At 40.1% G+C, this 12,664-nt stretch overlaps 1 long non-coding RNA gene across 2 annotated transcripts; it reads left to right on the top strand.

Annotated features, from left to right (window-relative positions):
- The first annotated feature begins 7,332 nt into the window (after window positions 1–7,332).
- Window positions 7,333–9,923, top strand: LOC102202534 (uncharacterized). 2 transcript variants are annotated; one of them, XR_312124.1, is made up of 2 exons: window positions 7,333–7,697; window positions 8,753–9,923. It is a non-coding gene; the product is annotated as an uncharacterized LOC102202534 (long non-coding RNA). The 2 variants fall into 2 exon arrangements; XR_312123.1 differs by having other exon boundaries at window positions 8,750–9,923.
- Window positions 9,924–12,664: the final 2,741 nt, after the last annotated feature.

The raw sequence follows: 12,664 nt of genomic DNA, 5'->3' as shown, positions 1-12,664 counted from the left end.
ATGTTCAAAACACGATAAACCGCTGGAGATGTTCTGCAAGACCGATCAGATGTGTGTCTGTGTTGTGTGCTCTGTTTCAGACCACAAGTGCCATGATGTTGTTCCTCTGAAAGAGGAATACAAAGTGAAGAAGGCAGGGCTGGTGAAGACACAGGCTGAAATTCAAGGAATGATCCTGAAGAGACTGGAGAAGATTCAAGAGGTTAAACGCTCTGTGCAGCTCAGTAAGGAAGAGGCAGACAGAGAGCTGGAGGGGGGTGTTCAGTTCTTTGTTGATTTGATGGAGTCTATAGAGAGAGGTCTGAATGAGCTGACAGAGGCGGTCAAAGAGAAGCAGAGAACAGCAGAGAAACAGGCTGCAGACGTCATCAAGGAGCTCGAGCAGGAAATCTTTGAGCTGACGAAGAGAAGCTCTGAGATAGAGCAACTCTCAAGCTCAGAAGACCACCTCCAGTTCATCCACAACTTCTCTTCTGTGAAAGCTGTTCCACCCACTAAAGACTGGACCAACACCAGTATCCATCCACCTTCATATGAAGGGATGGTGGTGAGAGCTGTGAGTCAGGTGGAGAAGAAGCTGAATGACCAGATGAAGAGTCTGTTTGAGGACGAGCTGAAGAGAGTCCAGTGGTACAGATGTTATGCCATGCTTGATCCTGATACGGTTCACCCCAGACCCCCCCAGTATAAAGGGAATGATTGTAGATGCGTGTTATCAAATCTGGGTTACTCTTCTGGAAGATTTTATTTTGAGGTCAAGGTTGACAAGTGGTCTACGTGGACTTTAGGAGTGACCAGGAAGGATAATGTGAAAGGACAAGTCCAGCTGAGTTCTAGCAACGGTTTCTGGACTTTATGTTTGTGCTCTGATGGGTATGTAGTTTCCACGGAGCCGGCAGTCCACCTGTCCCTGAGGTCGAAGCCTGTGAAGGTGGGCGTGTACGTCCACTACGACGAGGGTCTGGTCTGCTTTTATGACATCAGCACTGCAGCTCTTATCTACTCCTTCTCTGACTGCTCCTTCACTGAGAAGCTCTACCTGTTCTTCAGTCCCTGTTCCAATGATGGTAATAACATCCACACTGGTGGGTTCAGCTGCGTAATACAATAACCAGAATGATAATGATGTGCACACCTTTTTCATATTTATCAACTTTTTTCAAGATTTTGTGTCATAATCTTTTTTTATGATGTACAAGCAGTTCCTTTAAGCTCCTAAGACACAAACTCCATCATGGCATTAATTTTGAATTTCTCTTTGCTATTTAGGGTGATTGGGACCTGATGAATGTAAAATAAAGAATTACGTGATTTTTTCTTTTAGCCTGATTTTTGTTTTTGAGGAAAATGAGATCCACATATGAGGACATTTAAATTTCGATAGAAAGGTTGCAGTATCACGGCCTCGTAAGTGGACATCTGGCCCTTGTAGAGCAAAATAAGGTATTTTCAATGGTAAATGGTAACTGGCCTGTATTTGTATAATTAAATTCAGTTCAGTTTTATTTATATAGCGCCCAATCACAACAAAAGTCGCCTCAAGGCACTTTACTTAGTCCCTAAGGACCCCAAAGCGCTTTACACATTCAGTCATCCACCCATTCACACACACATTCACACACTGGTGATGGCAGCTACATTGTAGCCACAGCTGCCCTGGGGCGCACTGACAGAGGCGAGGCTGCCGGACACTGGCGCCACCGGACCCTAGACGACCCAAAATGTGATGTCCACATATGTAGACACCAGGTCCTAGGAAGTTAAAACTGTTTAAACATCACAGAAAAGGGAAAAGTGGAAAAAATATGGATTCTTTGTTTGTGTGTGTGTGTGTAAATAATCGACTATATGTGGTATGTCCTGGGTCATGAAGCCAGAGTTTTGAATTTCTGTAGAATCTGAATCTTTGATTATTATTCTATGTTCTGTTTGGTTCTTAGTTTATTATTTACTTAATTGTCCCGTCCTGTTCATGTATATGTTGAGGTTTGTGATCTGGGAGAAGCAAATAAAAAGAATTGCTTTGTTTCAGCAACTCTTGATGAAGTTTCTTGTACTCAATAACTGCAAATAAAATGTCCTTTTGCAAGGGAAGAAGTTGTAAGGAAGTCTGTTTGCAGCACTTCTGTTCCAGCCGTCACAGATAAATAAATTCAGTGGCGATCAAGAAATGGAACTGGAAGCACAAAAATGGTTAAGCTACAAACCAGAACACAAATAACATTTACCAGCATCCACAGCATCCTCTGAACTGGCACATTACAAACACTAAAGGAAAAGCAAACTGTCAGAAACTTTGTTCCAAAGATTTTAGTGCTTTAAAATGGTTTTTATGACAAGTTTGTGTTTTTCTGAAAATGTGTACAATTAAACTTTTATAAAAGTCATGATAGTTTTATTTGACTGTTAGTTTTGATTATGTACAGTGCTGAGGAACTTTATCAGACCAAGTGTTTTTAAATCGGCCAAAAAAAACTGTTTAAAAGAAGAAAACTGTTTGGCAAATAAACAGAATTCACATTTTTATACTAAAATCTGAGCCATCACTCATCGTACAGCCTTATCATTTTTGTATAAGTAGATGGGTTCTTTGGCCAGCTGAATGACCATGAACCTAAAAGTATTTCATGTATTTAATTGTAAACATTGTTTTGTCTTTGTTGCTGTTGTGTCATTTTTCCTTTGACATATTGTCCTATAAAAGCAACGCGGTGGTGATGTCAGGAGGATTGGTTATCCACAGGAACACCACACACTTGACCATCAGTTGATCAAAAGGAAGAAGACGTTCAATGAACGCAAAGGTGTGCCAAAGACTCACAGGATTTATCTGTACGGTGAACTTGAGATGACCACCAACACTGGCATATACATTCCCAGTGTGTATCAGTGTTGTTGAAGTGTTAAGATGTGGTTCAAGGGTCAATATTTACCAATAAACGTAAACAATGAATTTTAATCAAAGAATCATGTTGTCATAAAACCTTGAGATATTTGTAAGGAGAAAGGATTTCTTCATGTTTTGAGGAAGTGCTGAAGACTGAAGTGGACCACCCAAGTGAAAGTCTTCCGCCACTTGGCTACGCCCAGAAATTCTGTCCATAAAAATAATTACGAACAGAATAGGTGACAAACGGGCAGCCCTGCTTAATGATATACAGCAGGAGAATGCATGGAGCACCTGTAATAAATACTGTATCAATAACAAGGTTAATAAAGTGTATTTCTTAACCTTTCAGTTTGTGGGTAATGTCGCAGATTTGTTGTACGGACCTGTTTACACTGTCTCTATAAGTTTTGTAAACCAAAAACAAACAAACAAAGGCGTCTGTTTAGTCACTTGGCCATACAACAACAACTCACAGCAGAGCAGGAGTGGAGGGGGAGGGGCGCGGTTGGCCGGTTAGGCTGTGCCTGGACAGCAGGCGGGAAAGTGATGTGACGGAAGTGAAAGGAGAGCAGAAGTAGATGGCGGGAGAGATGATGTAGAGGTGAAATAAGATAATGGGAGGAGGGATTTCAAGTGATCATAAAATCCAGAATGGCCATCGTTTGGTGAGTGGAACCAGATTCAGCAACAACACCAATAAATAAGCATGTTGGGAGATTAAGAGTGCTATCTGAGCCGGTTCTAGACAGGCATACATGAGGGGGCAGACAGAAATGTAAAGGGGGCACATGATGGCAACTGAGGCGGGAAAGGGGTGGTGGTGGGGTGCTCTGGATTACAGTTTTGGTCATGTAAATGGATTGCACTTTGTCAGGATCTACCCTAAGATCTGACCAACTTGGGTTGTCCAACTGAAGGCTAAGCTTATGGTGGTGAGCAAACCCTGACTGAGGGATTTCTGGAAAAATTAAAACACACAGCTCTGCTATCACTTGTGACATAAATTAAGAGAGAAAACTAAATGGCAGTGATGTTTGTTGGGTTACTGAAGTTGGGCTAGCTGGTATATAATGATGTGCTACATGGTGGTTAGCTGCACAGCTATGTTTAGCATAATATAAACACAGTGAAGCTGGAAGATGAATGCTAACTGTTTTCCACTTGATGAAAGTTAACGTGAGGGTTCCCGATGGTTAGGGATAAATGTAATCACATGGCAGGATGCTGTAAAAGGACCAAACTTCAGTTAGCAGAACAACAATCGGCTGGGCTGGAGTTACATCGTAAGGTTTTAAAAACTGAGCTTTAAAATGAATGGTGGCAATGAAACCGAGAGAGGCCGACAGAGATCACCGTCTTTTTTTAGGTGCTTGTTCAGATTAAATAAAACAAGATACAAAGGATTAAAACATGTTAAGCACACAACAGCCTTAATAAATGCAGAGTAGCTTATATCAAATATGACATTAACACAATGCCAATATTAACAAAACTAATAAGGTTAGGCCAAGTGTTACGACCCGGCTTGGGGCCATGGAAGGTAACATAAACGAGCCCATCACAAGGGAGGTCAATATAAGAAAAGGGTTTATTACAAACACAGAACTGAAAACTGTTAGTGTAGCTTACAGCGAATCACTAGGCAATTAAACAACACAAAACAACTCTCACAGTTCAAATACAAATGAAAACTAGCCACTCAGGCAGAAACACATCTCAAGGCTACTCAGGCAGAACTCCCACGCTTAACCTGAGTTAGGCAAGCGGGGATCAAGGACAGAGGCAAGAGGGACAACTTGCCTGCTCAGTCCAAAAACATAGTCTTCCCCTGAGTGAAGGATCCTCAGGCTTTTGTTGCCACAGTGAACACAGTTAGTCGCTTCATTGGTCCCTGGAGCACCACAAATCCCCAGGCAGTCAATGGTCTTGAGGACTGGCACATTAAGATCTACATGCAAGTGGGCAGGCACGGGTCCCCAGCCAGCCAATTGTCTGTGAGTCCTGGCACGCTTGGATTTCTTTACAGGATGGCCGGCCACTTCCTCCGAGACCAGGGGCCTTAACACCAAGTTTAAACAAAAAAAAAAAAAAAGGAAATTCAGCAAAGCTTGAAAAATAAAACTGAAAACTAGAATAAAAAATAAAATCACATGTCCATCAAGATCTTTACTAACAACAACATAAAATGTATCTTAATTGGCTAGTCTAATTCAAATAAATAACCCCTAAAGCCCTTCCTAATGAGAAACCTGATGCAGGGTCATTTGCATACTAACAGTGATTGGATGTTTAGCTCGGGGGAGGGTGAGTGCAGTGTGAGCCTGCGCACAGAGCACGGAGGGAAAGAGCGAACGAGAGGTGAAACCTATAATCTCATGCCTTTTCCAGTGGATTTTTCAACTACTGTAGTAAATCCTGTCCATGTTCAGTTTGTGGGTAATCTATTAATTTCTTTCTCAACTTCTAAAAGAAAACAGATTAACCTGATTTTTAGATACTAACAGTCTCTTCTCTGGGGATCAGAATGGGTTTCATAAAGAAAGGGATGATGGAAAGTTTATTAGTTTATTATGTTTGGAATCAGAAATCAGGAAAGCTCAAACAAATAAGGAAATGATGATAGCTGTCTTCTTTAATACAGGCATACAACGTGTTATGGAAAACATTAAACCCAGAAATCTAGGCATAAATGGAAAATTGTACTATTGAATTATAAGACTGATGAAAGAATATAATTGTCTTCCCTGCTAGTCTCCTGTTCACACTCCAGTCCAAGGTGGGATAAATGCATCTGTAAGCTGATATGTCAAACGCCATCAACCCCCAAAGAAGAAGGGAGGAGGACAGCACTACTGTGGTAGTGGAGCAGTGTGTTTGCAGACATAGCTGCTGCTGATGAAGCGGACTGAACCTAGAGAAGAGACAGAAGCTAAAGTATTGATCCCGTCAAGTTAGTGTGGATCTGATACCAATATTAACATCTGTGTCACTTCTATTGATGCTTGTATTGATCCGCCCAGCCTCAGTTGAAGCAGCAATGAGTTCAGTACAGTATCTGAGAGAGTTCATCAAGGAGAGACTAACTGCTGTTTATGAAGAAATCTTCTCAGAGGTTCAAAAAACCATCATCCAGTATGAGGAGGAGATCAACCGTCTACGCAGACAGGATATCAACCGGAAACCTGACAGAAACTCAAACATCATAGGTATGGACATGTTTTTAACAATGTGCTGTTGAAGCTGAGATTCTTCAGTGTGATTAGCTTTACTAGAATATGTTAAACTGGGTATCCTTCGCTCATCCCAATCGGTCGCAGCAGATGGCCCCGCCCCTCCCTGAGCCTGGTTCTGCCGGCGGTTTCTTCCTGTTAAAAGGGAGTTTTTCCTTCCTACTGTCGTCAAAGTGCTCGCTCAAAGGGGGTCATATGATTGTTGGGTTTTTCTCTGTATTTGTTATTGTAGAATCCACTGTACAAAGTGCCTTGAGGCGACTGTTGTTGTGATTTGGCGCTATATAAATAAATAAATTGAATTTCTCAGTGCTGTAGTTCAATGTTCAGTGATGGACTATGTTGAACTGGTGCAGGTCGATGGTCACTGATAGGTTAGGTTTTAATACATTTTAATTCATTTATTTATTAAATTTTTTCTCTAACAGATTCCAATGTTGAGTACATCAGGCATTAGTGTTTTAGATCATCTGTAAACACTGAGATTGTGCAGTAAAATATAGTTAGATGTCAGTGGAATACACATTTAACACGTTGTTAACAACCTTCTCTGAAGTTGAAGTGAAGCTTCATTTAAAAAAGGATTTTACACACTGATGTTTTCATGGTGGTCACATTGCATTTTAGTTTGGTGAACTTTGTGTCTTTGCTCACAGTGAGGATCCTTGCTGTGAGTGTGCACAACTATTTCCCTGAGCTTTCGTGTGTGTGTGTGTGTGGGTGTGGCTCATAATGGGTCATATGATAGGCTGATCGCCATTTCTTGGGTTTTGATTCATGCTTTTAAAAATATTAGTTTTTATATCACTGTTATGTTCCCCTGAGGGGTCTAGGCGGTGAGGGGGAAGTAACAAAAAGTGTCCGGGTCAGGAAAAAGAGTCAAGGAGGCAAAAGGGTTAAATTAAACAGTTTTATTAAAGTAGCTCAACTAAAAGAGCCGCTATCACCATTTAAGAAAACAAACAAAACTCAGGCGTTGGTCAATAAAGTAAAACGTAAGCCAAAAAGAAAGAGAGCAGCTCACTAGCGGCAAACATCACAAACTCTCAGCTCACTAGCTGTAACCACTCACATGGCACTCTGGCCCAGAGCTCACCTTTTCCTGGGGTTAAATACCTTTAATTACTGACGAGAGTCAGCTGTGTAAAAGGGAAAGGTGGCACCTCAAGCAGAAGCGATTGAAGGACACTCCCACACAGGCACCTTCAGGAGGAGGCCCTGCTAGGGCCGTAACAATCACTAAATATAAAAAATATATAGTTTTTGTATCACACAATAGTGATTATTGTTCTTGTGTTTCTTTATTCCTCAAGACCTCCCAAAACAACATGACTGTAAGGAAGAGGAGGATCTGGATGAGCAGCAGGTCTGTAACCAGGAGAGGAACTCCAGTCTGGACCAAGAGGACCCAGAGACTCCACAGATTAAAGAGGAAAAGGAGGAACTTGGCAGCAGTCAGAAGGGAGAGCAGCTTGGGCTGAAGCAGGAGGCTAAAGGCATTATTGTCTGGACTGATAAAAAGCAGCTCAGACTGCTGGAGACCATCTGGAAACCTGTGATAAAGTTACACAGAATGGGTATGTAAAACTGTGTTGATTTAATAAAAGTGAATATAACTCACAGACAGCACAGTGGACCAGTGGTTAGCACTGTTGCCTCACAGCAACAAGGTCCTGAGTTTGACTCTACCAAGTAGCCAAGCCTTTCTGTGTGGAGTTTGCATGTTCTCCCCTTGTTCACTATCCAGAGACATACAAACAGCCGGGTTAGGTTAGTTGGTGATTTTAAATTGCTCATAGGTGTGAATATGAGTGTGAATAGTTGTCTGTGTTTCTGTGTTGACCCTCCGACAGACTGATGAACTGTCAGAGAATTGAAGGTCAAAAAGTAATAAGCAACATGAATGAATCTCTTCAGCCTGATTTTCTGTTCTTTATTTAAACACATTTCCACCATTAACTTGTGCAAAACGGTGAAAATTAGTACGTAAAAATTCACCAGAATGAAAGACGTGAAACATCTGGGTTTCAAATTTTCACTCACTGGTCAGACAAAATCTACACAGAGACACAAAGTTAACAACACAAAATTCATTTTGTTCTGTTATCAGTTTAAGTTAAAGAATTATGTTTCCTCTGCAGCATGGAAATGGTGATTTTGAACAGTTTACAGGTCTGGGTAATATGAATAAATATTTCTATTCTGTTTTGGAAAATATGGAATTCAGAGTTTCTAAAGTTATATTTGTTAGACAAGAAGAGTTTTCATGGCATTTCAAGCACAGCCAAAACGTTTACTACTGTGTAAGAGAGCTCTTCCCCAGCATGCCTTCTTGTAACTGCGGCCAATTCAGACATCCACATTCATTTAACAAAAAAACATCTATTTATTTTATATATCAAAGACATAAGAAGCTGAACTTTGAACTTTGCTAATAAGAGTGTCAGAACTAAACATTTGCATCAGTGCCCAAATAATTTGTCACGTTTGTAGACTTTAATTTTAGTGGTATATGTGAGCAACAGGCTCACTATGTAGAGACCTGCTAATGGTTCAGACCAGTAAATATTTTCTCAAATGTTTGTTTTACTATCATCTTTTCCCCTTTGTGCATGCTGCTGCCCTAAAGCAGCATGCTTTTGAGGAAGAGGAGGTTCTTACAGACCAGCACGTCTTTAACCAGGAGAGGAACTCCAGTCTGAACCAGGAGAAACCAGAGAATCTACAGATTAAAGAGGACCAGGAGGAACTCTGCAGCAGTTAGAAGGGAGAGCAGCTTGGGCTGAAGCAGGAGGCTGATACCTTCATGGTGACACCCGCTTATGAGGAAAGTGCCTACAGTAAACCAGAACCAAACAGTGAGCAGCTCCTTTCTCACAGCTCTCCTGAAGCAGAGACCCGAGATAATGAAGAAAGTCAGCATGTGGACTCAGGAACTACTAGAAATACAGAGCTGAATGAGAGACGTCACAGTCAAAGAGTACAACCTTCCTGTGTCATCAAGTAAAAGTAGAACGGACACAAAGAACAAGTCTGTACAATGTGAAGTGTGTGGAAAAACTTTACAGGATAAATACAATATGATTACACATCGAAGAGTTCACACACCTGTGGGAAAACATTTGCTACTTCATTAGAAGTCAAAAAACACACAAAGTCACACAGGTGAGAAGCTGTACCCTTGTAGCACCTATGAGAAAAGATTTGCTACCTCATCAAAGGTCAAAACACACATGAGAATTCACACAGGTAAAAATCCGTATTCTTGTAGCACCTGTGAGAAAAGATTTGCTACCTCATCAAAGGTCAAAACACACATGAGAATTCACACAGATGAAAAGCCGTATTCTTGTAGCACCTGTGAGAAAACATTTGTTGAGAGGAACAAATTAAAGAAGAACATGAGAATTCATACTGTTTAAAATGTTAATTCTTATAAAATGTGGGACCGCTGTGAGTCATCGCTGAACACCTGAGGGAAAAGATGGTCCATATTCAATCAGTATTTTTCTATCTAGAGCAGTAAAGAACTCTCAGCGTTGTTTTTTCAGTTTATTACGTTATTCTATTAATTGTTTCAGGGAAACTTACATCTTACATTTCACGAAAGTTAGAGTTCTTTATGCTCCTGTTCTGTTGGTTCATTGTTTAGGTCTGTTCATTAGTATTGCTTTATACACTATAATGGCACAAATGGACCAAAAACCAGTCCAAATCCTCTGGTTTATAATTTTAATCCTTTCGTCAAGTGAGTTTTTGCCACAATAAAAATGAACAAAAATGAGCAACAGTCAAGGATTGTGTTTATTCTTGTAAGGGAGCAAAAGTATGAAATACAAAGTTTCATGCTTGAAGGGGGAAGTCCCCAGTACTGTTATGTGCAGGAAGGAAAAGGATCCAAAGTGCAGACTCCGGAGACAGACGTGAACTCAAAACAGCTTTAATGCTGAACTCAAAAGGGCAAAAAAAAAACTAGGAATACAAAATATACTTACACAGACAGAACACACAGGTAGATCGCAACATGGACACAGAGAAACACAGGGCTAAAATACACAGATGGAGCAATCAGGGAATGGATAACAGGAGGGAAACACAGCTGGGGCAAATCAGGCCTAACGAGACAAAGGAAGCAAAACCAGATGTATTTACATGAGACACGGACTTTCAAAGTAAAACAGGAAACATAACACAGAGACGCGAACTTGACAAGGGGATACAGCTGACAGGGGAGACAGAGCAACTAGAAAACATAGAGACATAAACCATAAGACAGAACTCTAACAAAGAAACCAAAGACTAGAAATGAGAAATAATATAAACTCAAAACCCTGGGTCAACGACCCAGGCATCCTAACAAGTACATTTTGTCAGTCCCACCCTTTTTTTGCTTTAAAACTGTCACACAATAGCGCTTTTCTTTCTAGGGGCTTTTCACAAGGACAGTTACGAGTGTGTGTGCACTATAATGAGCAGATAAATATTTTTGAAATCTGGGCGTATTTCCAGGCACTAAGTGTATTCTTGACTAACATACAGCTCACACAATTAGAACATTGCATAACATTTTTTTCCATCAGTTTTCAAATCCAAAAAATACATTGTAGCTGCAGTGATTCCTTAATTAGTCAATGATTAGAGTTCAATTCGGCTGGGAAATATTAACTGCTGTTTTTGAGAAGTAGTGTTTTTAACACAGGAAACATAAAAAGAAAAGATGAGAGAGAAAAGATGGACGTTCAGCTTTAGAACTTTTCTGCTCTGGTTCAAAAACGTCCTCCTGTTGGAGCAGTTTAATTGCAGCAAACCAAAGGTGAACACGGTGCACACGGGCAGAAAATAGATTTGTTTGTTAAAATCACAACCTTTGGTTTAAGGTTCACTAGGAAACTGAAGTTCCTGGTTTATTGGAAACCACAGTATATATTAACCACAACCAAGTACTTTATTGACAGATATGACAGTGAACAGTGAGAAAATATACATAACACTGTTTTGTTATATTTTTGCATGTATCAGAGACCTGATTAAATACTGCATAGGTCACTATCAGCATAAAGATTTCAATGTGTTGGTGACTGCATAAAACACAAGTTAAGAGAATAAAAGGATATGGTTTAGCTAGCAATCATTTTTGCAAGCCAGAATTTTATAGTTAGCTAATTTAGTTGGCTAATTTACCAGCCACCTAAGCCCTGGGAGTTTTTGTGTTTCGATAACATTAGCAAGAAAGGCAGCAGCTCAGTGCTGGTTTTGATCGCCAAAACCAAAGGAAGGTTCCTCCATTATTCAAATTCCTACTGATGCTAAATAAAGTTGGCCCTGATGGATAAATTCCATGGCTGTTCCCTTTCATGAGTGAGTGATATTGGTTTTTGGTGTCTTCTCCCTGTCGTATGATGAGGGTAGAGCTGTACATTTTAGTTAGAACATGGTTTATCATATTTAGGTTGAAACTAACTTGCTAAATTCATGTGAACTTCTAACTCCACTGAACTTGGTGAAGTCCTTATTGTAACACCTCTGAGAACAGCTGCACATTGAAAGACCGCTTTTAACTCTCAGAGGTGCCTCAGTTGCTTTGACTGTGGGGACTGAAGGAGCATCTGGAACAACTTCAGACAGGACAACAAATCTTTCAGCCAGGTATTGCCCCTTGGTAGCATAAGAAAGAATGCAGCTTTAAGACACTTCTGTGTCAGCTTCACTGTTAAAAACCTAAAACACATCCATCTTTAATACGATCTATTATTGTTACCGATATAACGTCTGAAGCAAGAGAATCACTTACATTTCAAATGAAGCAAATGTGAAAATCAACCATAAATTAAATTATATAATAAAACAGTATCTAAAAAGAGCTTCTTGCATTATTTTAATAGTCAAGATCAGCGCCTCTTAAAACTTAGAAAGAAAAATCTAAGACCAAACCACATCAACACAGACAAATTCAGCGTTTATTCTGATCTCAGTGCAGCTCCTACAAGCAAATATAACGTTTTCAATCCAGCTGCTGATTAAAGTGAATAAAACTTGTCATAATAAAACTTGTTGCAAAGCACTTGACAGCAGTCAGACACTTTTCTTTTTCCCTGCCATGTTTTCTTTACAGCCCAGGTTTTACTGCTCAGGAAAAATAACTCTAAGGGGAAGCCTTTGTTACTCAGTGAGAAGTCAAGACTAGGGTTATTTTTTAAGCTCATTTAAAATACCTGCTGTACAGGCTATAAAAAAAATGTACATTTATGATCACTATATCAACAAACATGCACAGAAATACACAATAAAAACATAACACTCAATAAAACAGCTGAAACAGCTAAAGCTGAAAGCCAGTCAGAGTGAACTGATTTCTAACAGTCTTAAAATGATCAGACAGCTCTTATGTTAATCGGGGAGGTTATCCTAAAGATTAGTGGCAGCCACCAAAAAGACTCTGCCACCATGTTCACGAGATACTAGACATATATCTTTGGCTGAATGTGATTGTGCTGCTGATTTTTGCTGGATGTTTCACAGATGTGCTGAGCAGGCTCACTTTGAC

Source organism: Pundamilia nyererei, unplaced genomic scaffold (assembly GCF_000239375.1).
Source record: "Pundamilia nyererei isolate P.nyererei 1_Seehausen unplaced genomic scaffold, PunNye1.0 scaffold00218, whole genome shotgun sequence".
Lineage (NCBI taxonomy): Eukaryota > Metazoa > Chordata > Actinopteri > Cichliformes > Cichlidae > Pundamilia > Pundamilia nyererei.
The sequence above is the reverse complement of the archived record's forward strand: the minus strand, read 5'-3'. Positions and strand labels throughout refer to the sequence as shown.